At 41.4% G+C, this 22,498-nt stretch overlaps 2 pseudogenes; both read right to left on the bottom strand.

The window, feature by feature from the left end:
* Positions 1-758: 758 nt before the first annotated feature.
* LOC104674067 lies at positions 759-2,657 on the bottom strand (annotated as a pseudogene).
* Positions 2,658-7,366: 4,709 nt separating this feature from the next.
* On the bottom strand, positions 7,367-9,250 carry LOC104674066 (annotated as a pseudogene).
* Positions 9,251-22,498: the final 13,248 nt, after the last annotated feature.

Genomic DNA, 22,498 nt, shown 5'->3' with positions numbered 1-22,498 from the left:
CCTAAAAGATTAAAAAAAAACCCTTCACTATTTTCTATTAAGAGCAGATCAATCCTCTAAGAACATCTTGTAGTTTTCACATAGGAGACAAAATTCTAGTTTTATATCAGCATACCTTTGATATGAATGCTCAGTTTTTAGAAAAACTTACAAATAATGTATGTTTAATATTACTTAGCTTGATCACACAAAATCTCCTTTTACAAGATGGATATTTCACAAAATTTTCACAAAATATTTTACAACTCTTTAATCCAGTTATATATATGTATGCATATTATGTATGTATATGTTTATAGATATGTGTTTATGTGTATATGGGATATACATGTTTATGTGTATGCATATGTATGTATATGTTTTCATATATATGTATGTATGTGTATACATGGGATATATACATATATATATGGGTTTTTTTCCAATTTTGGAACAATAACAATCCAGTCATTTTACTTTAGGACGAAAAATACTATTTTTTTTTTTATCACTCTAACAACACAAGATTCTCTCTAATTTTTTCTCCCAACTTTTCATATTGTAGTTTTAGCTGTGTCACTCTTTTCTTTATTTATTTTGGTTTTTCTATTTGAAATTTTAAGGTCAGTTTATTAAGTTCAATGATGAAAGCTATCAGAAAAACATTCTACTGAAACTTATTTTTTCTTAGAAAAAAAAGAAAAGGAAAATCAAAACCCTCTAAGCATAGCCACAGGTGCTGTTTTCAGTCGAGCCTCTCTGCAGGTGGAGATGCTCCATTAGTCAGTGAAGTCACTCTCTGGGTCTGCAGGACTGGAGTCTGGGTCATCCTCCTCATCCTCCAGCTCCAAGTCATCCATTTCCTGGAACAAAGACTCATCTGGCGGGGGGGGGGGGGGGGGTGGAAGCTCACACCTGTAATCCCAGCACTTTGGGAGGCTGAGGCTGGTGAATCATCTGAGGTCAGGTGTTTGAGACTAGCCTGGCCAACATGGCAAAACAAATTAGCTAGGCGTGGTGGCCTGCGCCTGTAATCCCAGCCACTTGGGAGGCTGAGGCAGAAGAATCGCTTGAACCTAGGAGGCAGAGGTTGCAGTGAGCCAAGACCGTGCCACTGCACTCCAGCGTGGGTAACAGAGCAAGACTCTGTCTCAAAAAAACAAAACAAAACAAAACAAACAAACAAACAAAAAAGCCAGGTGCGGTGGCTCAGGCCTGTAATCCCAGCACTTTGGGAGGCTGAGGCGGGCAGATCATCTGAGGTCAGGAGTTCGAGACCAGCCTGATCAACATGGTGAAACCCCATTTCTATTAAAACTACAAAATTAGCCAGGCGTGGTGGCGCATGCCTGTAATCCCAGCTACTCAGGAGGCTGAGGCAGGAGAATTGCTTGAACCTAGGAGGCAGAGGTTGCAGTGAGCCGAGATTGCACCATTGCACTCCAGCCCAGGCTACAGAGCGAAACTTCAACTCAAAAAAAAAAAAAACAACAACAACAAAAAAAAACAACTCATCTATAATACCTCCACGTTGTTTCCAGCATCCTCCAAGAACTGGATATCAGATATATCAAGATTATGATCTGTTTCAAAACTTGTTTCCCACTTAATTTATTTTTCTTGCTGGTTCTTCTTTCATTCATTTCTTTTTAATTTCCAAGAGTTTCTCATCAAGCTTGCTCTTCCAATTTAAGAAATTCTTGGCCTAGCATGGTGGCTCACACCTGTAATCCCAGCACTTTGGGAGGCCGAGGCGAGTGAATCACCTGAGGTCAGGAGTTTGAGACCAGCCTGGCCAACATGGCAAAACCCCGTCTCTACTAAGATGGAAAAAATTAGTTGGGCATGGTGGTACATGCCTGTAGTCCCAGGCTGAGGACTGGAGGCTGAGGCGGGAAAATGGCTTGAACCCTGGAGGCAGAGGTTGCAGTGAGCTGAAATCATGCCACTGCACTCCAGCCTGGGTGACAGAGCAAGACTCCATCTCAGAAAAAAAAGAAAATGTAACAGGAGTACCGTGGAATAATTGCTTTTCAGTTTCTTCTACTTCTTTTTCTTTTTGTTTCTTTTCTTCCTCTCTTCTAGTTTTTATCCGATCTACTATTTCATTTAATTTTTCTTGTACAGCTGTCACTAGATAAAGATCACCACCATACCAAGATTTCCTTCAGCTGTAATGCTAGTAATTTAAATGTCTGAGACATCATTATCTTCTAGATTTTCCTGGGAGAATATTTCATAAAGGGAAGCTCTGTCTGGCTATTTTCCATGGTATGTAAACTTGAGGGTTTCATCATTTTCTCCAGCCTCAGATGTCACAGTATGGTGAAGCTGGGTGGATTTTCTGACACTACTTAGCAGGACTCTGTCAAGTGAAGCACTGCTGAAGCAGAATGTGGTATGAGGAAAGTCCATTTATGTTTTGGAAGACTAGCTGTTAGGAGGGTTGGATCAATGTGCAATCAAGCCAGTTAATGAAACCCTCAAACCTTTCTTCACTCATCCCCTTATATCCTGTTACACCCTCACAGCACAGATGTACTGCTAAGTGAGAGAGAACATGAACAGGACTGGAGCTATACAGGGATAACTGAGAGACATCTGCCTGTGAAGGAGTCAGGGTAGATGGACTCCAAAACCTCCAGCTCATTGAGCTGCTCCTCGCCATCATCTGTCATCATGGCCCTTGCTACTGCCTGTGATCACCCAGATACCTAGGGCAGTGCGCAGCAGCTGGGACCGGCTGGTGCAGAGTCCCTGGCTGGAAGGCCCAGGGCCTCTTGTTTATTTTGAAATAACCCCCAAACCAGACAAAATTATTCTTTTTTAAACAAAAAACACATTATTTTTAAACAAAAAACACATTACTTTTTAAACAAAAAGCATGTCTTTTTTAAACAAAAAACATTATTTTTAAACAAAAAACACATTACTTTTTAAACAAAAAGCATGTCTTTTTTAAACAAAAAACACATCCTCATATCTTTCTTAAAATTTTTCTCGGCCAGGCACGGTGGCTCAAGCCTGTAATCCCAGCACTTTGGGAGGCCGAGACGGGCGGATCACGAGGTCAGGAGATCGAGACCATCCTGGCTAACACGGTGAAACCCCGTCTCTACTAAAAAATACAAAAAACTAGCCGGGCGAGGTGGCGGGCGTCTGTAGTCCCAGCTACTCGGGAGGCTGAGGCAGGAGAATGGTGTAAACCCAGGAGGCGGAGCTTGCAGTGAGCTGAGATCCGGCCACTGCACTCCAGCCTGGGCGACAGAGCGAGACTCCGTCTCAAAAAAAAAAAAAAAAAAAAAAAAAAAAATTTCTCATCAAAACCCATCTTAATTTTTTGGTACACTTTGTATATTGAATTACATCTATTAATTCCAATTTTAAAATCTTAGTAACCTTAATTTCTAGGCCGGGCGCGGTGGCTCAAGCCTGTAATCCCAGCACTTTGGGAGGCCGAGACGGGCGGATCACGAGGTCAAGAGATCGAGACCATCCTGGCTAACATGGTGAAATCCCGTCTCTGCTAAAAAATACAAAAAAAACTAGCTGGGCGAGGTGGCGGGCGCCTGTAGTCCCAGCTACTCGGGAGTCTGAGGCAGGAGAATGGCGTAAACCCAGGAGGCCGAGCTTGCAGTGAGCTGAGATCCGGCCACTGCAGTCCAGCCTGGGCGACAGAGCGAGACTCCTTCTCAAAAACAAAACAAACAAACAAACAAAAAATTTCTAGTGAAAACCTAAGAAGTAAGCAATTTTAACTGTTTTATATCAGCATTTTGTACATTAACATTATTGTATAATTTTTAAAAATTATATCATTGTGGTTTTTTTTTTATTGGCACATGTAATTTTACATATTATGGAGTACAATTTGATATTTCAATACATATATGTTGTATAATAATCAAATTAAGGTAGCATATCCATCACCTCATGCATATATCATTTCTTTTTATTTTGTTTTGTTTTATTTATTTTTTGTAAAGCCAGGGTCTCATTTTTTCACCCAGGCTGGAGTGCAGTGACATGATTATAGCTTACCACAACTTCAAACTCCTTGGTTTAAGGGATCCTCCCACCTCAACCTCCAAGGTGGTTGAGACTACAGACATGAACCACAGAGCCTAACTAATTCCTTTATTGTTTGTAGAGATGGGGGTCTTGCCGTCTTTCCCAGGCTGGTCTTGAACTCCTGGGATCACATGATCCTCCCACTTCAGCCTGCCAAAGTGCTGGGATTACAGATGTGAGCCACCCACCTCACCAGGCCTATCATTTCTTTGTGATGGGAACATTTAAAAGTCTCTCTTATAGCTATATTGTAACATACAATGCCTTACTCTTAACCATAGTCACTCTATTGTACAATAGAACACCAGCATTTATTCTGCCTATCTAATTGTAACCTTGTACCCATTGGCCAATCTCTTTTTATCCTCCCCTTCTCAGTCTTGGTAACCACTGTTCTACTCTCTGCTTCTATGATACCAACTTTTTTTTTTTTTTTTTTTTCATATTCCCCCTATGAGTCAGATCATGAAGTATTTGTCTTTCTGTGTCTGGCTTATTTTACTTAATACACTGTCCTCCCAGTTCATCCATGTTGTCATAAGTGACAGTATTTCATTCTTTTTATTATTTTTCAGTAGTTTTGGGGGAACAGGTGATGTTTGGTTGCATGGAAAAGTTCTTCAGTGGTGATTTCTGAGATTTTGGTGCACCTGTCACCTGAGCAGTGTACACTGTTCCCAATGTGTAGTCATTTGTTTTTATGTACCATTTTATTGAAGAACAGTTATACAGTATAACTACAGATACTGACTAGATACCAAATATTTCTGCCTGATTTTTCATTGTCTTCACAAGTTAGGGATCAGAAGTCAAAAAACCAAGAATCTCAAATGATTTAGATGTCCAAAACGTATTTAACAGTTGATAAATTTATAACACCTCTGACATATAAAGTTCTAATTAAAGAATCCTTTCTTTTAAAAAAATTGAGATGATACTACCCTAGTGAAGTTTTTGCCTGAAGTTAACAAAGTCCTGGATTTGATATATTACTTTGAATGCATTAATTCTGAAAATTCATATTTAGTTGTACTTTACAACATTTCTTCCCTTAAGGATGGGATGTGAGATACACGTGAGCTGGTTTCTACAGTATTAATGTATGTACACATATAAAGTATGTAAAGGAGTGGGTGATTTGCAGATAAAACACATTACACACAAAATATAAACAACTTCCCTTTTAAAAGTTACTGAGAATAAAGAATACAGAACATGGTTGTAGGCACTTACATTGCTATCAAACGCAGGAATCCACGTCCATAAGAAGTGCTTTCTTTATAAGCATGGTTCATGGCATTGGAAGCTTCAACTTTAGAGAGGATGCTTTCCATGAGAAAAATAATAACTACAAAAAAAAAAAGGTGGTAGAAGGAAAACAGTCTACATTTACAGATCTTTTAAGCTTTTTTTGGCCTTTGTATCAGCTTTCATGTTAAAAAACATAGCTGGTGGGGAAGCTGTCTCACTTGCAAGGTAAATGACTTGTATGAGATTAGCAAATCTTGGTCAGATACTGCGTTTTTAAAGCACAAAACCACTGATATCAACTCTCTCACTGATTACTTGAAGACAATAAAAGATCTGATATTCTGCATTCCCATGTAGCATTTTAATTGAAGTCTGGAAATGTGGTTAAAAGTCTGGCTTACTTTTTTTTTTTTTTTTTTTTTTTTTGAGACGGAGTCTCGCTCTGTCGCCCAGGCTGGAGTGCAATGGCCGGATCTCAGCTTACTGCAAGCTCCGCCTCCCGGGTTCACGCCATTCTCCTGCCTCAGCCTCCCTAGTAGCTGGGACTACAGGCGCCCGCCAGGTCGCCCGGCTAGTTTTTTGTATTTTTTTTTTAGTAGAGACGGGGTTTCAGCATGTTAGCCAGGATGGTCTTGATCTCCTGACCTCGTGATCCGCCCGTCTCGGCCTCCCAAAGTGCTGGGATTACAGGCTTGAGCCACCGCGCCCGGCCCTGGCTTACTTTTTGAGACAGGGTCTTGCCTCACCCAAGCTGGAGTGCAGTGGCCCTTTGAGGTTTACTACAGCCTCAAACTCCTGGGCTCAAGTGATCCTCAGCCTCGCAATGGTCTTTGTAGACAGCCTGATGGAGTCCCATGGCACAAGAAGATTAAAACAATGTCTCCAATTTTAATAAATTTCTGCAACCCCCCCCCCCCCAAAAAAAAAAAAACACACCAATATCTTCCTGGGCATGCATATAAATTATTTTCTTCTAATTCAAATGGCAGCAGAAGAATCCTGGCGTGCATGTGCACGCACACACACACACACATCACATCATTAAGGAAGGCAGGACAAACTATCATAAACTAAGCAGTATCCCAAACACATCATCATCTATAGGCTGTTTTACAAACGTAGAATACAAACGAACTGAATGTCTCGGGTAGAAGGCAAAGTCTATTTCTCCATCTCTGCTGCACTCATTTATCTTCTTAAGGCTTTCACAGATAGCCGGGCGAGGTGGCGGGCGCCTGTAGTCCCAGCTACTCAGGCGGCTGAGGCAGGAGAATGGCGTGAACCCGGGAGGTGGAGCTTTCAGTGAGCCGAGATCGCGCCACTGCACTCCAGCCTGGGCGACAGAGCCAGACTCTGTCTCAAAAAAAAAAAAAAAAAAAAAAAAAAAAAAAAAGGCTTTCACAGAAAACAGTGTTTTATGAACCTGCAATTCAGTACCCAGAGCTTGACTGGAGACATTAATCAGGATAGAAGTCTTGATGCGCTTCATAAAAACTCATTTAAAAAAAGGCATAAAAAAACACATTTAAAATAAAGCTGTCGGCCGGGCGCGGTGGCTCAAGCCTGTAATCCCAGCACTTTGGGAGGCCGAGACGGGTGGATCACGAGGTCAGGAGATCGAGACCATCCTGGCTAACACGGTGAAACCCCGTCTCTACTAAAAAAAATACAAAAAACTAGCCGGGCGAGGTGGCGGCGCCTGTAGTCCCAGCTACTCGGGAGGCTGAGGCAGGAGAATGGCGTGAACCCGGGAGGCGGAGCTTGCAGTGAGCTGAGATCGGGCCACAGCACTCCAGCCTGGGTGACAGAGCGAGACTCCGTCTCAAAAAAAAAAATAAATAAATAAAAATAAAGCTGTCCATATATAAAGAATGAAGTATTTAGAAGTTCCCAGCTTGTATTCTATTAAGAGTACTGAAAGGTTTAATTATTAGCAGCCTGTGAACACGTAGTGAAGAAACAGTCTGCGAACCAAGTCAACATCCTTATTCCACTCTAATTCCACCCATTCCATGGGTAAAAACAGTTATTGAGGTCTAGAGTTTTTCCTCCAACGGTTTCACCGTCAGATTTTTTCATCTTGGGATTCAGCCGTCTTGGCAAGTATCTTCTTGATTCTCAATGCTGTGAGTCTGGAGGCTGAATTGTGGGCCCAGCATTCTGACATTAGCTTCAAAACTGCTCAGACATTCATCACTGTTCCACTGATTAGACACAATTGGCCACAAACGTTTGACACACACAACCTCACACATATTGTATGAGGATCACTCGGTACCATGTTGTAACATGGCAATTGGTATTCTTCCATAATCTTCCTGTGATACAACGATGAGCCATCTCCCAAATGATCAGGCCAAAGCTGTAGATGTCAGCCATGATGTAGGGCTGGAAGTGGTTTTTGTTCAGGCTTTTGTCCAGCACTTCTGGAGCCATGTAGTGTTTGGTGCCCACCCTGATATTCAAGAGCACGTCAACTTCATTTGTGTCACTGTTGAATTTAACAGCAAGGCCCAGGTCAGCAATACAGCAACTCCCATTTTTCTTGATGAGGATGTTTTTGCTCTTTAGGTCTCAATGAACAATTGCGAGCTTTCCTTGGGTGCCATAAATTTCTGTGTGCAGGTGGCACAGACCACAGGCAGCTGACTAAGCCAATTTGAGCAGGACTCTGATGTCCAGTGTAGCACATTTCAGGAAGTCATAGAGAGATCCATTTTCACAGAGCTGAGTCCAGGCACCTGTACCTTTAATGCCTGCCACTGTGAAACCAAGTATGTTTTCATGGCCCATTAGTACAGTTTGGTAGATTTCTGTTTCTCGAAACCAGCTGGCTTCTTCAGTGGTAAAGAATACTTTGACCGCCACTTTTTCACCACGCCATTTACCCATATCGGCCTTTACCAACTTGCCGGACCATCTGAATCTGTTTGGCAATAGTTCACTGAACCAGTAAAGGTAGTCCAGGCCCATACCAGAACTTTGTGACCAGTCTGTAAGGTCTTTTAGTGATTCTCCAACTGGAATAAATGCCTTATCCTGTTCCAAATCACGATTGTAACGACGTCTGCTTGAGATACTCTTGTAATAATGTTTGTTACAAAAGCCAAGAGCAGCTGGAGAAGATGATCATAGCAATTATGCAGACAACCATAGAAATGAGCAAAACCAGCCATCGAATGCTGCCATCAAAAAATGGACCTATGACAACAGGGGGCAGTGTGGGTTGCAAATACTGGTTACATAAACTGGTCCGACAACATTCTATTGTCCAGCTTAGCTGGGCTTTTGGGGAATCTTTGCACTGAAAATCAGATCCTTCATATTTCATACACCCTGAAGCTAATGTGGTTTCTCCCTGGCCATCTTCTTCTATGACGGCAAAGCAATGTCCATTAGTTATGCATGTGTTATTAATAGCATCATCCGGGCAGTGCCCTGAGCAATAGCCCTTTTTTTTTTTTTTTTTTTTTTTTTTGGAGACGGAGTCTCGCTCTGTCGCCCAGGCTGGAGTGCAGTGGAGCGATCTCAGCTCACTGCAAGCTCCGCCTCTCGGGTTCACGCCATTCTCCTGCCTCAGTCTCCCAAGTAGCTGGGACTACAGGCACCCGCCACCTCGCCCGGCTAGTTTTTTGTAGTTTTTAGTAGAGACGGGGTTTCACCGTGTTAGCCAGGATGGTCTCGATCTTCTGACCTCGTGATCCACCCGTCTCGGCCTCCCAAAGTGCTGGGATTACAGGCTTGAGCCACCGCTCCCGGCCGCAATAGCACTTTTAAAAAGGCAAAGTATCCTCTGGTGCTAAGGTTACTCCATTTTCTGACTTTTCTGGTGGGAGTCTGATTTCATCCCAGTGCCATGGAGCATACTGTCTGGATTCTGTCCTTGGACACGAGAAATGATGAACAGATAGGCTCCCAGTATTCTGATGTAAATACATAGCTGAGCCATTGTTCATTTGTAATGCTTCCTGTCTACTGTCACCTTTAACAACTGGTCGTCTTGCTACTTCACTAACTTAAATGACTATCATTCAGTGAGATTTTCTTTTAAAAGATCATAAGCACTTGACAGTGACTCTCACTCCCACTGCTTTCTCGCGACTTCTCCAAGATGTGGCTAGATAAAACTGTACTTCCAATTTTCTCCAAACAGCTTTGACCTTTGCTTCCATTTCATGAATTCCAAGACAGTATTAAACTGGTACATATTTTCGTAAGTCCGGACTCCAGCCCTCTGCGCCGAGCGAGTGGGCGTGGCGAGCCGCGAGGGTGAAGTGGGGCCGGCTCCGCCCTCGGCGTGCAGCGACCCGGCCTGGTCGCCCCTCGATCTGGCAGTGCGACATTCACCTCGCGCGGACAGACGCCCAGTGTGTAGTCTTTTATCCCTCACTCCCCTCCCAATCTTCCTCCTGAGTCCCCGAAGTCCATTATATTATTCTTATGCCTTTGCGTCCCCACAACTTAGCTCCTGCTTATAAGGCGAAAACATACGATGCTTGGTTTTCCATTCCTGAGTTACTTCACTTAGAATAAAGGTCTCCAACTCCATCCAAGTTGCTGAGAATGCCATTATTTCATTCCTCTTTATGGCTGATTATTCCATCGTATTTTATTCATTATTTATTTGTATAAGTAAATATTACGTATTTATATATATATATATATATTTCTATATATTTAATATATCACATTTTCTTTATCCCCTCAGTGGTTGATGGGCATTTAGGCTGGTTCCATATTTTTGCAATTCCGAATTGTGCTGCTATAAAAGTGTTTACAAGTATCTTTTTTGTATAATGACTTATCCTCTGAGTAGATACCCAGTACTGGGATTGCTGGATCAAATGGTAGTTTTACTTTTAGTCCTTTAAGGCATCTCCACACTGTTTTCTGTAGTGGTTGTACTGGTTACAGTCCCACCAGCAGTGTGGAAGCTTTCCCTTTTCACCGCATCCTGCCAACATCGGTTGTTTTTGTTGTTGTTGTTGTTTCAATTTTGCCATTCTTGCAGGAGTAAGAAGGTGTCTCATTGTGGTTGGATTTGCATTTCCCTGATAATTAGCAATGCTGAGTATTTTTTCATATGTCTGTTGGCCCTTTGTATATCTTCTTTTGAGAATTGTCTATTCATTTACTTAGCCTACTTTATAATGCGATTATTTGGGTTTCTTTCTAGCTGATTTGTTTGAGTTCCTTGTAGATTCTGAATATTAGTCCTTTGTCAGATGCCCAAGTTGTGAATATTTTCTCCCACTCTGTGGATTGTCTGTTTACTCTGCTGATTATTTCTTTTACTGTGCAGGAGCTTTTCCGTTTAATTAAGTCCCATCTATTTATCTTTTTGTTGCATTTGCTTTTTTTTTTTTTTTTTTTTTGTAACATGGGGTTGCTCTCTGTTGCCCAGGCTGGAGTGCAGTGACGCAATCTCCACTCACTGCAACTTCCACCTCCCAGGTTCAAGTGATCCTCCTACCTCAGCCTCCTGAGTAACTGGGATTACAGGTGTGTGCCACTACCCACAGCTAATTGCATTTGCTTTAGTACAGACGGGGTTTCACCATGTTGGTCAGGCTGGTCTCGAACTCTTGACCTCAGAATCCGCCCTCCTCAGCCTCCCAAAGTTCTGGGATTACAGGTGTGAGCCACCGCACCCAGCCGATGATGATATTTTGATGGGAATTTCATTGACTTTGTAGACTGCTTTTGGCATTGGTCTGGTCATTTTCACAATATTAATTCTACCGATCCATGATCATGGGATGCATTTTCATTTTATTGTGTCATTGATAATTTATTTCAGCAGTGTTTTGTAGTTTTCCTTGTAGAGCTTTTTCATCTCCTTGGTTAGGTATATTCCTAAGTATGTTACTGTATTTTTTTTGCGGCTGTTGTAGAAGGGGTTGAGTTTTTGATTTGATTCTCAGCTTCATCATTGTTGGTATATAGCAGTCTACTGATTTGTGTTCACTGATTTTGTGTCCTGAAACTTTACTGAATTAATTTATCAGCTCTAGGAGCTTTTTGGATGAGTCTTTAGGGTCTTCTAGGTATGTAATCATATCATTGGCAAACAGTGACAGCTTGACTTCCTTTTTACCAATTTGGATGCCCTTTATTTCTTTCTTTTGTCTGATTGCTCTGGCTAGCACTTCCAGTACTATGTTGAATAGAAGTGGTAAAAGTGGCCATCCTTGTCTGGTTCCCCTTCTCAGGGGGAATGCTTTCAAATTTTCCCTGTTCAGTATAGTGTTGACTGTGGGTTTCTCATAGATGGCTTTTATTGCCTTGAGGTATGTCTCTTCCATGCTGATTTTGCTGAAGGTTTTAATCATAAAGCGATGCTGGATTTTGTCAAATGCTTTTTCTGCATCTGTTGAGATGATTATATGATTTCTGTTTTTAATTCTGTTTATGTGATGTATCACATTTATTGACTTCCATATGTTAAACCATCCCTATATCTGTGGTATGAAATCCACTTGATCATGGTGTATTATCTTTTTGATATGCTGTTGGATTCAATTAGCCAGTATTTTGTTGAGGAATTTTGCATCTATGTTCATCAGAGATATTGGTCTGTAGTTTTCTTTCCTTGTTATGTTCTTTCCTTGTTTTGGTATTAGGGTGATACTGAAGTGGGATTTTTTGCTCCTTAGTTTAGCTAAAATCTGGGTTCTCTTCTAATAACCAGGAAAAATTAGGCATGCAGACACAATGAAAGGTGAGGAGAGTGGAATTTATTTTTAAAAAAAGCTCTCAGCAAAAAAGAGGGGGTCCTGTCAATAGGCTTCCACCTTACAGATTGAATACTGGGCCGCCACACATGAGCTGAAGAGGACAGGCTCCTTCCCTCCTGCATAAGGTGTAAATTCCCGATGGCTGCACACCATTCTCCCAGTGCACAGATGGGCCCTTAGTCTGAGCCACTCCACAATTATTTATTTCTCTTACTGTACATGTGTTAAGGGACAACATTTTTCACTGTGGGCATGTTTAGGCAAGCCCCATGTGCACAATGACCTGGGCGGCATTTGACTGTCTCCTGTCTCTGTCAACACTGTTTTCGTAGAATGACTTAGAGAAGATTCCCTCTTTCTCTATCTTTTGGAATAGTTTCTAACCAATTATTGTTTGAATGCCTGATAGAATTCAGCTGTGAATCCATCTGGTCCTGGACTTTTTTTGTTGGCAATTTTTTTTAAATTACTATTTCAATCTTGCTACTTGTTATTGGTCTGTTTAGTTTCTATTTCTTCCTGATTTAATCTAGGAGGGTTGTATATTTCCAGGAATTTATCCATCTCCTCTAGATTTTCTAGTTTGTGTGTATAAACGTGTTCATAATAGCCTTGAATGATCTTTTGTATTTCTGTGGTATCACTTGTAGTATCCCCTGTTTCATTGCTATTTGAGCTTATTTAGATCTTCTCTCTTCTTTTCTTGGTTAATCTCGCTAATGGTCTATCAATTTTGTCTGTCTTTTCAAAGAACCAGATTTTTGTTCATTTATCTTTTGTATTTTTTTGTTTCAATTTCATTTATTTCTGCTCTAATCTTTGTTATTTCTTTTCTTCTACTCAGTTTGGGTTTGGTTTGTTCTCGTTTCTCTAGTTCCTTGAGGTATGACCTTGGATCATCTATTTGTGCTCTTTCAGACTTTTTGTTAAGTTTAATGTTACAAACTTTCCCTTAGCACCATTTTTGCTGTTTCCTGGAGGTTTTGATGAGCTGTGTCACTATTATCACTCAGTTCAAATAATTTTTACATTTCCATCTTGATTTTGTTGTTGACCCAAAGATCATTCAGTAGCAGATTTTGAGGGTTCCTTTTGGAGTTAATTTCCAATTTTATTCCACTGTAGTCTGAGAGGGTACTTGATATAGTTTCAAATTTCTTAAATTTATTGAGACTTGTTTTGTGGCCTATCATATGGAGAATGTTGGAGAATATGGCCTATCTTGGAGGATGTTTCATGTGCTGATGGAAAGAATGTATATTCTGCAATTATTGGGTAGAATGTCTAGATCTCTAGTGAGGCTGGGGAAGTTTTCCTTGATTATTCCCTCAAATATGTTTTCCAAACTTTTAGATTTCTTTTCTTCCTTGGCAACACCAATTATTCTTAGGTTTGGCTGTTTAATATAATCCCAAATGTCTTGGAAGCTTTGTTCATTTTTGAAAAATTCTTTTTTCTTTGTCTTTGTCTGATTGGGTTAATTCAAAAGCCTTGTCTTCAAGCTCTGAAGTTCTTTCTTCTACTTGTTCAATTCTGTCATTGAGACTTTCCATTGCATTTTGTATTTCACTAATTGTGTCTTTCATTTCCAGAAGCTGCGATTTTCTTTTTATAATATCTATTTCTCTGGAGTATTTTTCATCCATATCCTGTATTTTTTTTTTTTTTTTTATTTCTTTAAGTTGGTTTTCACCTTTGTCTGGTATCTCCTTGAGTAGCTTAATGATCAACCCTCTGAATTATTTATCTGGCAATTCAGATATTTCTTCTTGGTTTGAATCCATTGCTGGGGAGTTAGTGTGGTCTTTTGGGAGTGTTATAGAACCTTGTTTTGTCATATTACCAGAATTTAATTTCTGATTCTGTCTTATTTGGGTAGACTATTTTAGCAGAAAAATCAAGAACTCAAGGCCTGCTCTTCAGATTCTTTTGTCCCATGGGGTGGTCTCTTGATGTGGTGCACTCCCCCTTCCCCTAGGGATGGGGTTTCCTGCAAGCCTGACTGCAGTGGTTGTTATTGTTCTTCTGGGTCTAGCCACCCAGCGGGGATACCAGGTTCTGGGCGAGTGCTGGGCAATGTCTGCAAAGAGTCCTGTGATGCGATCTGTCTTCAGTTCTCCCAGACGCAGATACCAGAACTTGCTCTGGTGGAGGTGGCAGGGGAATAAAGCAGACTCTGTGAGACTCTTTGGTTGTAGATATGTTTAGTGCCCTGGTTTTCTCAAATGCTGGATATGCTAGTAGTGAAGTTGTCACATGGACAGACTCAGGACCTCGGGTTAGCCAGGATGTTGCAGGCAGTGGAATTAGTTGTTGTTTTCTCCTTCCTTGGAACAGGGGTATTCTGTCATGAGTTGCTGTAATATCCTGAGTTAGTTAGCTTCCAGCCAGGAGGAGGTGCTTTCAAGAAAGCACCAGCTGCAATAGTAGAAGGGAGATATAAGCTTGCCCTAATTTGGCCAGGACACGTATTCAGGTTTCTCAAGTGATAGGTGGGGTCATAAAGCTCCCAAGTGTTTATGTCTTTTGTGATCTGCTACCAGGGCGGGTAGAGAAATACCATTAGGATGAGGCAGGGTTAGGCGGATCTGGGCTCAGACTCTTCTTGGGTGGGGCTTGCCATGGCCACTATGGGGGACGGGAGGTGGTTCTTAGGCTAATGGGGTTATGTTCTAAAGGGGATTATGGCTGCCTCTGTCGTCAGGGAAGTGGGGAAAAGCTGGTAGCAATAGGCCTCATCCAGCTCCCACGCAGTTGTTGAGGTCAGTCTTGCTCTGATTATGTCCCATTAACAGCACTGAACTTGTCTCCAAGCAGCCCACACATGGGACCAAGACCTAATCCCAGGCTATAAGTTTCCCTGCTGAGAAAGCAAGCACAGCTTTCAGGCCATGGCCCTCCCTGACTGCCATACTGTCAGCTGCAACTCCTGCTCTCCTTTCTGCAGCAGTTCCCATTTGCCTCCAGATTCTGCTCAACAGTTTGTACCCAGTTAATTTATTAGAAAGTTCAATTGGAAACTTCTTTCACCTTGTGACCCCTCCAAAATTCCACTGGCTGCCTTCCCCAAAGGCCCTTGTGAGATATGGTCAGGGTTGGCTTCCCTGGCCTCGAGCTGGAGAATGGCAGTCCCTACACGGCTCTTCCTGCTGGTGCTTCTACTTTTATGTTTCCCACTAAATCTGTTTTAGCTCTAGATAAGGTTAAATCTTTCTTCAATAACGTATATTTTGGGGTTTCCAGTGGGGACGTGTGTTTGGAGGCAGGTTTTCTCCCTTTCCACACTTTGGCAATTCACAGTTTGTTACCTGCCTCAGATAATTTGCAGTGGCCTGTCTCTTCTTTCAAATGATCTGTAAATTCTTTTGGTTTTCTGGGTGCACTCCTGCAGAGGTTCCTTGAGCAAAAGTCAATGGCGTGAGTCTCCACATGCTGTTCTGTTCGTCCAAGTGGGAGCTGCACATCAGCCCTGTCTCCTATCTGCCATCTTCTCCCCACAATCCTCCAGTATCCTCCTTTTCTATGGCTGAATAATATTTCATTGTGTATATATACCACATTTTCTTTATCCATTCATCTATTGTTGGAGAGGTAGGTTGTTTCTATATCTTGGCTATTATAAAAAGTACTACAGCTGGGCGTGGTGGCTCACACCTGTAATCCCAGCACTTTGGGAGGCTGAGGCGGGTAGCTCACGAGGTCAGGAGTTCGAGACTAGCCTGACCAACATGGTGAAATCCGATCTCTACTAAAAATAAAAAATTAGCCGAGCATGGTAGTACGTGCCTGTAATCCCAGCTACTTAGGAGGCTGAGGCAGGAGAATTGCTTGAACCTGGGAGGTGGAGGTTGCAGTGAGCCGAGATAGCACCACTGCATTCCAGCCTGGGTGACAGAGTGAGACTCTGTCTCAAAAATAAGAATAGAAAAAAAGTACTACAATAAACATGAGAGAGCAGATATCGCTTCAACCTACGGATTTCATTTCCTTTGGACATTTACCTAGTAGTAATGGGATTGCTGGATCATATAGTAGTTTTATTTTTAATTTTTTGAAGAAACTCCCTACTGTTTTCCACAGTGGATGTACTAATTTAAAATTCTATTAAAATGGGGTACATGTTCGCTTTCTCCACATTCCACCCAATACTTGTTTTCTTCTTCTTCTTCTTCTTTTTTTTTTTTTTTTGATAGTCTTGCTCTGTTGCCCGTGCTGGAGTGCAGTGGCATGATCTCGGCTCACTGCAACCTCTGCCTCCTGGGTTCAAGTGATTCTCCTGCCTCAGCCCCTGTAGTAACTGGGATTACAGGCATGTGCCACCATGCCAGGGTAATTTTTGTATTTTTAGTAGAGATGAGATTTGGCCATGTTGGCCAGGCTGGTCTCGAACTCCTGATCTCAGGTGATCCACCTGCCTCAACCTCCCAAAGTGCTGGGATTACAGATATGAGCCACCATGCCCGGCCCTCTTCTGTCTGTTTTATAATAACCATTCTAATTGGCGTGAGGCAATATGTCCTCATAATTTTGATTTGCATTTCCCTGATGATTAATGAAATGTAACATTTTTCATATACCTGTTAGCCACTTGTATGTCTTCTTTTGAGAAACATGTTAAGATCCTTTGCCTGTTTTAAAATCAGGTTTTTGTTTTTGTGTTGTTAAGTTCTTTGTTTTGTTTTGTTTTTTTTTTTTTTTTTTGAGACGGAGTCTTGCTCTGTCTCCCAGGCTGGAGTGCAGTGGCCGGATCTCAGCTCACTGAAAGTTCCTCCTCCCGGGTTTACGCCATTCTCTCGCCTCAGCCTCCCAAGTAGCTGTGACTACAGGCGCCCGCCACATCGCCCGGCTAAGTTTTTGTATTTCTTTAGTAGAGACGGTGTTTCACCGTGTTAGCCAGGATGGTCTCGATCTCCTGACCTCGTGATCCGCCCGTCTCGGCCTCCCAAAGTGCTGGGATTACAGGCTTGAGCCACCGCGCCCGGCCTGTTAAGTTCTTTATATAGTCTAGATATTAACCCTTGTCAGATATATGGTTTGCAAATATTTTCTCCTATTTTGTAGGGTTGTCCCTTTGCTACACAAAAACTTTTTAATTTAATGTAATCCTATTTGTGTACTTGTTATCTTGTTGGCTGTGAATTTGAAGTCTTATTTTTAAAATCCTTGCCTAGCCCAATATCATGAAGTGTTTCCCCTATGTTTCCTTATTGTACTTGCACAGCTTTGGGTTGGGTGGATTGTTTTTTCTTTTTCTATTCTTTTTCTTTTTTTTTTTTTTCCAGCAAGGTCTTGCTCTGTCACCCAGGCTGGAGTGCAGTGATGCAAACATGGCTCACTGCAACTTTGATCTCATGGGCTACAGGAATGCACCACCACACCTGGCTAATATTTTCTTTTGTAAAAACTAGAGACAAGGGCCAGGCACGGTGGCTCAGGACTTTAATCCCAGCACCTTGGGGGGCTGAGGTGGTAGGATCACCTGAGGTCAGAAGTTCAAGACCAGCCTGGCCAACATGGCAAAACCTCATCTCTACAAAAAATACAAAATTTAGCTAGGTGTGGTGGTATATGCCTGTAGTCCCAGCTACCTGGGAGGCTGAGGCAGGATAATTGCTTGAACCCAGGAGGCGGAGGCTGCAGTGAGCTGAGATCATGCCATTGTATTCCAGCCTGGGCAACAGAACGAGACTCTGTCTCAAAAAAACAAAATAAAACAAAACAAAGAAACAACAAAAAGAAAACTAGAGACAAGGTCTTGGTATGTTGCTCAGGCTGGTCTCAAATTTCTGGTTTCAAGTGATTCTCCAGCCTTGGCCTCTCGAAGTGCTGTGATTAAAGGCATGAATCACCATGTCTGGCCAGTTTTGGGTGTTACACTTAGATCTTTAATCCATCTTGAATTGATTTTTTTTTGTATGAGATGACAGGTAGGGATCTGGTCTCATTCTCCTGTATGTGAATACCCAGTTTTTTCTGTACCATTTATTAAAGAGATTATCTTTACCCCAGTGTGTGTTCTTGGCACCTTTGTTGAAAATCACTTGGCTGTAGATGTGTGAATATTTCTGGGTTCTCCATAATATTCCATTGGTCTGTGTGTCGGTTTTTATGCCAGTACCATGCTGTTTTGCTTACTCTGGCTTTGTAGTATATTTTGAAATCAGGTAGTATAATGTGTTCAGCCTTGCTTTCCATTTGCTCAAGAATGCTTTGGCTATTTGGAGTCATTTGTGATACTATATAAATTTAGCATTGTCTGTCTTTCTTTCTCTCTCTCTCTCTCTCTCTCTTTCTTTCCCTCCCTCTCTGCCTGCTCCCTCTCTTTCTTGACAGTGTTTTGCTTTGTTGCCCAGGCTAGAGTTCAGTGGCTATTCACAGGGTGACTATAGCATAGTGCAGTCTCAAACTCCTGGGCTTAAATGATTGTCCTGCCTCAGCCTCCTCCCAGTAGCTGGGACTATAGGGATGTACTACTATGCCTGGCTGTTGTTTCTATTTCTGCAAAAGATGTCATTGGTATTTTTATAGGGATTGCATTAAATATATAGATTGCTTTGGGTACTATGTCTATTTTATTTTATTTTATTTTATTTTATTTATTTATTTATTTTTTTTTTTTTGAGACGGAGTCTCGCTCTGTCGCCCAGGCTGGAGTGCAGTGGCCGGATCTCAGCTCACTGCAAGCTCCGCCTCCCGGGTCCACGCCATTCTCTTGCCTCAGCCTCCCGAGTAGCTGGGACTACAGGCGCCGCCATCTCGCCCGGCTAATTTTTTTTTTTGTATTTTTTTAAGTGGAGACGGGGTTTCACTGTGTTAGCCAGGATGGTCTCGACCTCCTGACCTTGTGATCCGCCCGCCTCGGCCTCCCAAAGTGCTGGGATTACAGGCTTGAGCCACCGCGCCCGGCCATATTTTAACAACATTATATTCTTCCAGTCAATGAACATGGAATATCTTTACATTTTTGGGTGTCCTCTTCAATTTATTTCATCAATGTTTTATAGTTTCCATTGTAGAGAACTTTCATTTCTTTAAGTTAATTCCTAGTTATTTAATTTTATTTATAGCTATTGTGCATGGGATTAATTTCTTGGGTTCTTTTTTTTTCAGACTGTTTGCTGTTGGCATGTAGAAATGCCACTGATTTTTGTATGTTGATTTTGTATCCTGCAACTTTGCTGAATTTATCAGTTTTAGTAGTTTTTTGGTGGAGTCTTTAGTTTTTTCCAAATAAAAGATTGTATCACCTCCTAACAAGGATAATTTGACTTCTTTCTTTCCAGTTTGGATGCTCTTTATTTCTTTCTCTTGTTTGATTGTTCTAGCTAGGACCTCCAATAATATGTTGAATAACAGTGGTGAAAGTGGGCATCTTTGTCTTATTCTAGATCTTAGAGAAAAGGCTTTCAGTTTTTACCTGTTAAATATGGTACTAGCTGTAGGTCTGTCATATATGGCTTTTATTATGTTCAGGTGTGTTTCTTCTATACCCAGGTTTTTAAGAGCTTTTGGTCATGAGGGGATGTTTAATTTTATCAAATACTTTTTCAGCATCAGTTGAAATGACCATATTGTTTTTGTCCTTCATTCTGTTGATACGATATATCACACTGATTGATTTGCACATGTTGAACCATTCTTGCATCCCAGGGCTAAATCCCATTTGGTCATGATGAAAACTTTTAATGTGTTGTTGAATTAGGTTTGCTAGTATTTCGTTGAGGCTGTTTGCATCAATGCTCATCAGGGATATTGGACTGTAGTTGTCTTTTTTTTAATGTGTCTTTGTCAGGTTTTGGTATTAGATTAATACTGACCTAGTAGGATGAGTTTGGAAATTTTCCTCCTTTATTTTTCAAAATAGTTTGAGTAGGATTGGTATTATTTCTTCTTCTTTTTTTTTTTTTTGTTTGAGACAGGGTCTCACTCTGTAGCCCAGGCTGGAGTACAGTGGTACGATGTTGGCTAACTGCAGTCTCCACTTCCCAGGGTCAAGCAATTCTCTAGGCTCAGATTCCTGAGTAGCTGGACTACAGGTATGAGCCACCAATGCCTGGCAAACTTCTGTATATTTTTGTAGAGACAGGGTTTTGCCATGTTGTTCAGGCTCTTCTCGAACTCCTGAGCTCAAAGTGATCCATCCACCTTGACATCCCAAAGTGCTGCGATTATAGGCATGAGCCACTGCACCCAGCCTGTTGTTTCCTCTTTAATGTTTGGTAAAATTCAGCAGTGAAGATACCAGGTCCTGGGCTTGTCTTTGCTGAGAGACTTTATTACAGTTTTGATCTTGTTACTTGTTATTGGTACATTCAGGTTTTGGATTTCTTCATGGTTGCTTGGTAGGTTGTAGATGTAGAAATGTATCCATTTCTTCTAGGTTTTCCAATTTATTGGCATATAGTTGCTCATAGTATTATCTAATGACCCTTTGAATTTTTGTAGTATCGGTTGTAATGTCTCCTTTTTCATCTCTGGATTTTATTTATTTGGATCTTTCTTTTTTTTTTTTTTTTTTTTTTTTTTTTTTTGAGACGGAGTCTCGCTCTGTCGCCCGGGCTGGAGTGCAGTGGCCGGATCTCAGCTCACTGCAAGCTCCGCCTCCCGGGTTCACGCCATTCTCCTGCCTCAGCCTCCCGAGTAGCTGGGACTACAGGCGCCCGCCACCTCGCCCGGCTAGTTTTTTGTATTTTTTTAGTAGAGACGGGGTTTCACCGTGTTAGCCAGGATGGTCTCGATCTCCTGACCTTGTGATCCGCCCGTCTCGGCCTCCCAAAGTGCTGGGATTACAGGCTTGAGCCACCGCGCCCGGCCTGGATCTTTCTTCTTTGTTTTTATTGTTGTTGTTTGAGATAGAGTCTTACTCCGTCACCCAGGTTGGAATGTAGTGGCATGATCTCTGTTCACTACAACCTCCAACTTGGGTTCAAGCGATTCTCATGCCTCAGCCTCCTGAGTAGCTGGAATTACAGGTGGGCGCCACCACATGTGGCTAATTTTTATATTTTTGGTAGAAACAGGGGTTTTGCCATGTTGGTCAGACTGTTCTTGAACTCCTGACCTCAAGTGATCCACCCTCCTTGGCCTCCCAAAGTGCCGGAATTACATGAGCAACCACGCCCAGCTCCTCTTTGTTTTCTTAGTCTGGCTAAAGTTTTGTCACTTTTGTTTATCTTTTCGAAAAACCAATTTTTGTTTTGTTGATTTTTTAAAAATTCCAATTTAATTGATTTCTGCTCTGGTCTGTATTATTTATCTTACTAATTTTGGTTTTGGTTTGCTTTTTCTTTCCTAGGTTTTTAAGAAGTATCATTAGGTTGTTTATTTGAAGTTTTTCTACTCTTATGATTTAGGCACTTACTGCTATAAACTTTCCTCTTAGTACTGTTTTTGCTGTATCCCATAGGTTTTTGGCATGTTGTGTTTCCATTTTCATTTGTTTCAAGCCAGTTAAATTTTCTTCTTAATTTCTTCACTGTCCCTCTGGTCATTCAGGAACATATTGTTTAATTTCAATGTGTTTGTATAGTTTTCAAAGTTTTTATTGCTTACCAGTTTAATTCCATTGTGGTCAGAGAAGGTATTTGATATTATTTCAATTTTTTGAATTTTTTAAGATTTGTTTTTTGACTTAATCTATGGTCTGTCTTTGAGAATGATTCATGTGCTGAGGAGAAGATGTGTATTCTGCAGCATGATCTTTGGGAGTCTGACTATGAAGTGTCTTGAGGTAGTCTTTTTTGAGTTTAATCTGCTTGGCAGGCTGGGTGTGATGGCTCACACCTAGAGTTCTAGCACTTGGAAAGGCTGAGGCAGGAGGATATCTTAAGCCCAGGAGTTTGAGACTAGCCTTGGCAATGCAGTGAGACCCTGTCTCTACAAAAAGTTTTAGAAAATTAACCAAGTATGGTGGGATGAACCTATGGTCTTAGCTACTGGGAAGCTGAGGTGGGAGGATTGCTTGAGCCTGGAAGGCTGAGGCTATGGTGAGCCATGATTGTGCCAGTGCACTCCAGCCTGGGCATGACCCTGTCTGAAAACAAAAAAATCTGCTTGGCATTCTATAACATTCTTGTGCTTGAATATTGGTATCTTTCTCAAGGTTAGGGAAATTCTCTGTTATTATCTCTTTGAATAAACGTTCTACCCTGATCTTTCTCTATATATATCTTCTATTTAAGGCCAATAACTCTTAGATTTGCCCTTTTGAAGCTATTTTCTAGATCTTGTAGGCATGCTCCATTCTCTTTTATTCTTCTTTCTTTTGTCCCCTCTAATTGTATTTTCAAGTAGCCTGTCTTCCAGCTCACTAATTCTTTCTTCTGCTTGACCAATTCTACTGCTAAGAGACTCTGATGCATTCTTCATTATGTCAATTGAATTTTGCAACTTCAGAATTTCTGCTTGATTTTTAAAAAATTGTTTCAATCTCTTTGACAGTTTATCTGATAGGATTCTGA

The sequence above is a fragment of the Rhinopithecus roxellana genome, chromosome 1 (assembly GCF_007565055.1).
Source record: "Rhinopithecus roxellana isolate Shanxi Qingling chromosome 1, ASM756505v1, whole genome shotgun sequence".
Classification (NCBI taxonomy): domain Eukaryota; kingdom Metazoa; phylum Chordata; class Mammalia; order Primates; family Cercopithecidae; genus Rhinopithecus; species Rhinopithecus roxellana.
Note: the sequence above shows the minus strand (reverse complement) of the source record. Positions and strands in the feature narration are given on the sequence as shown.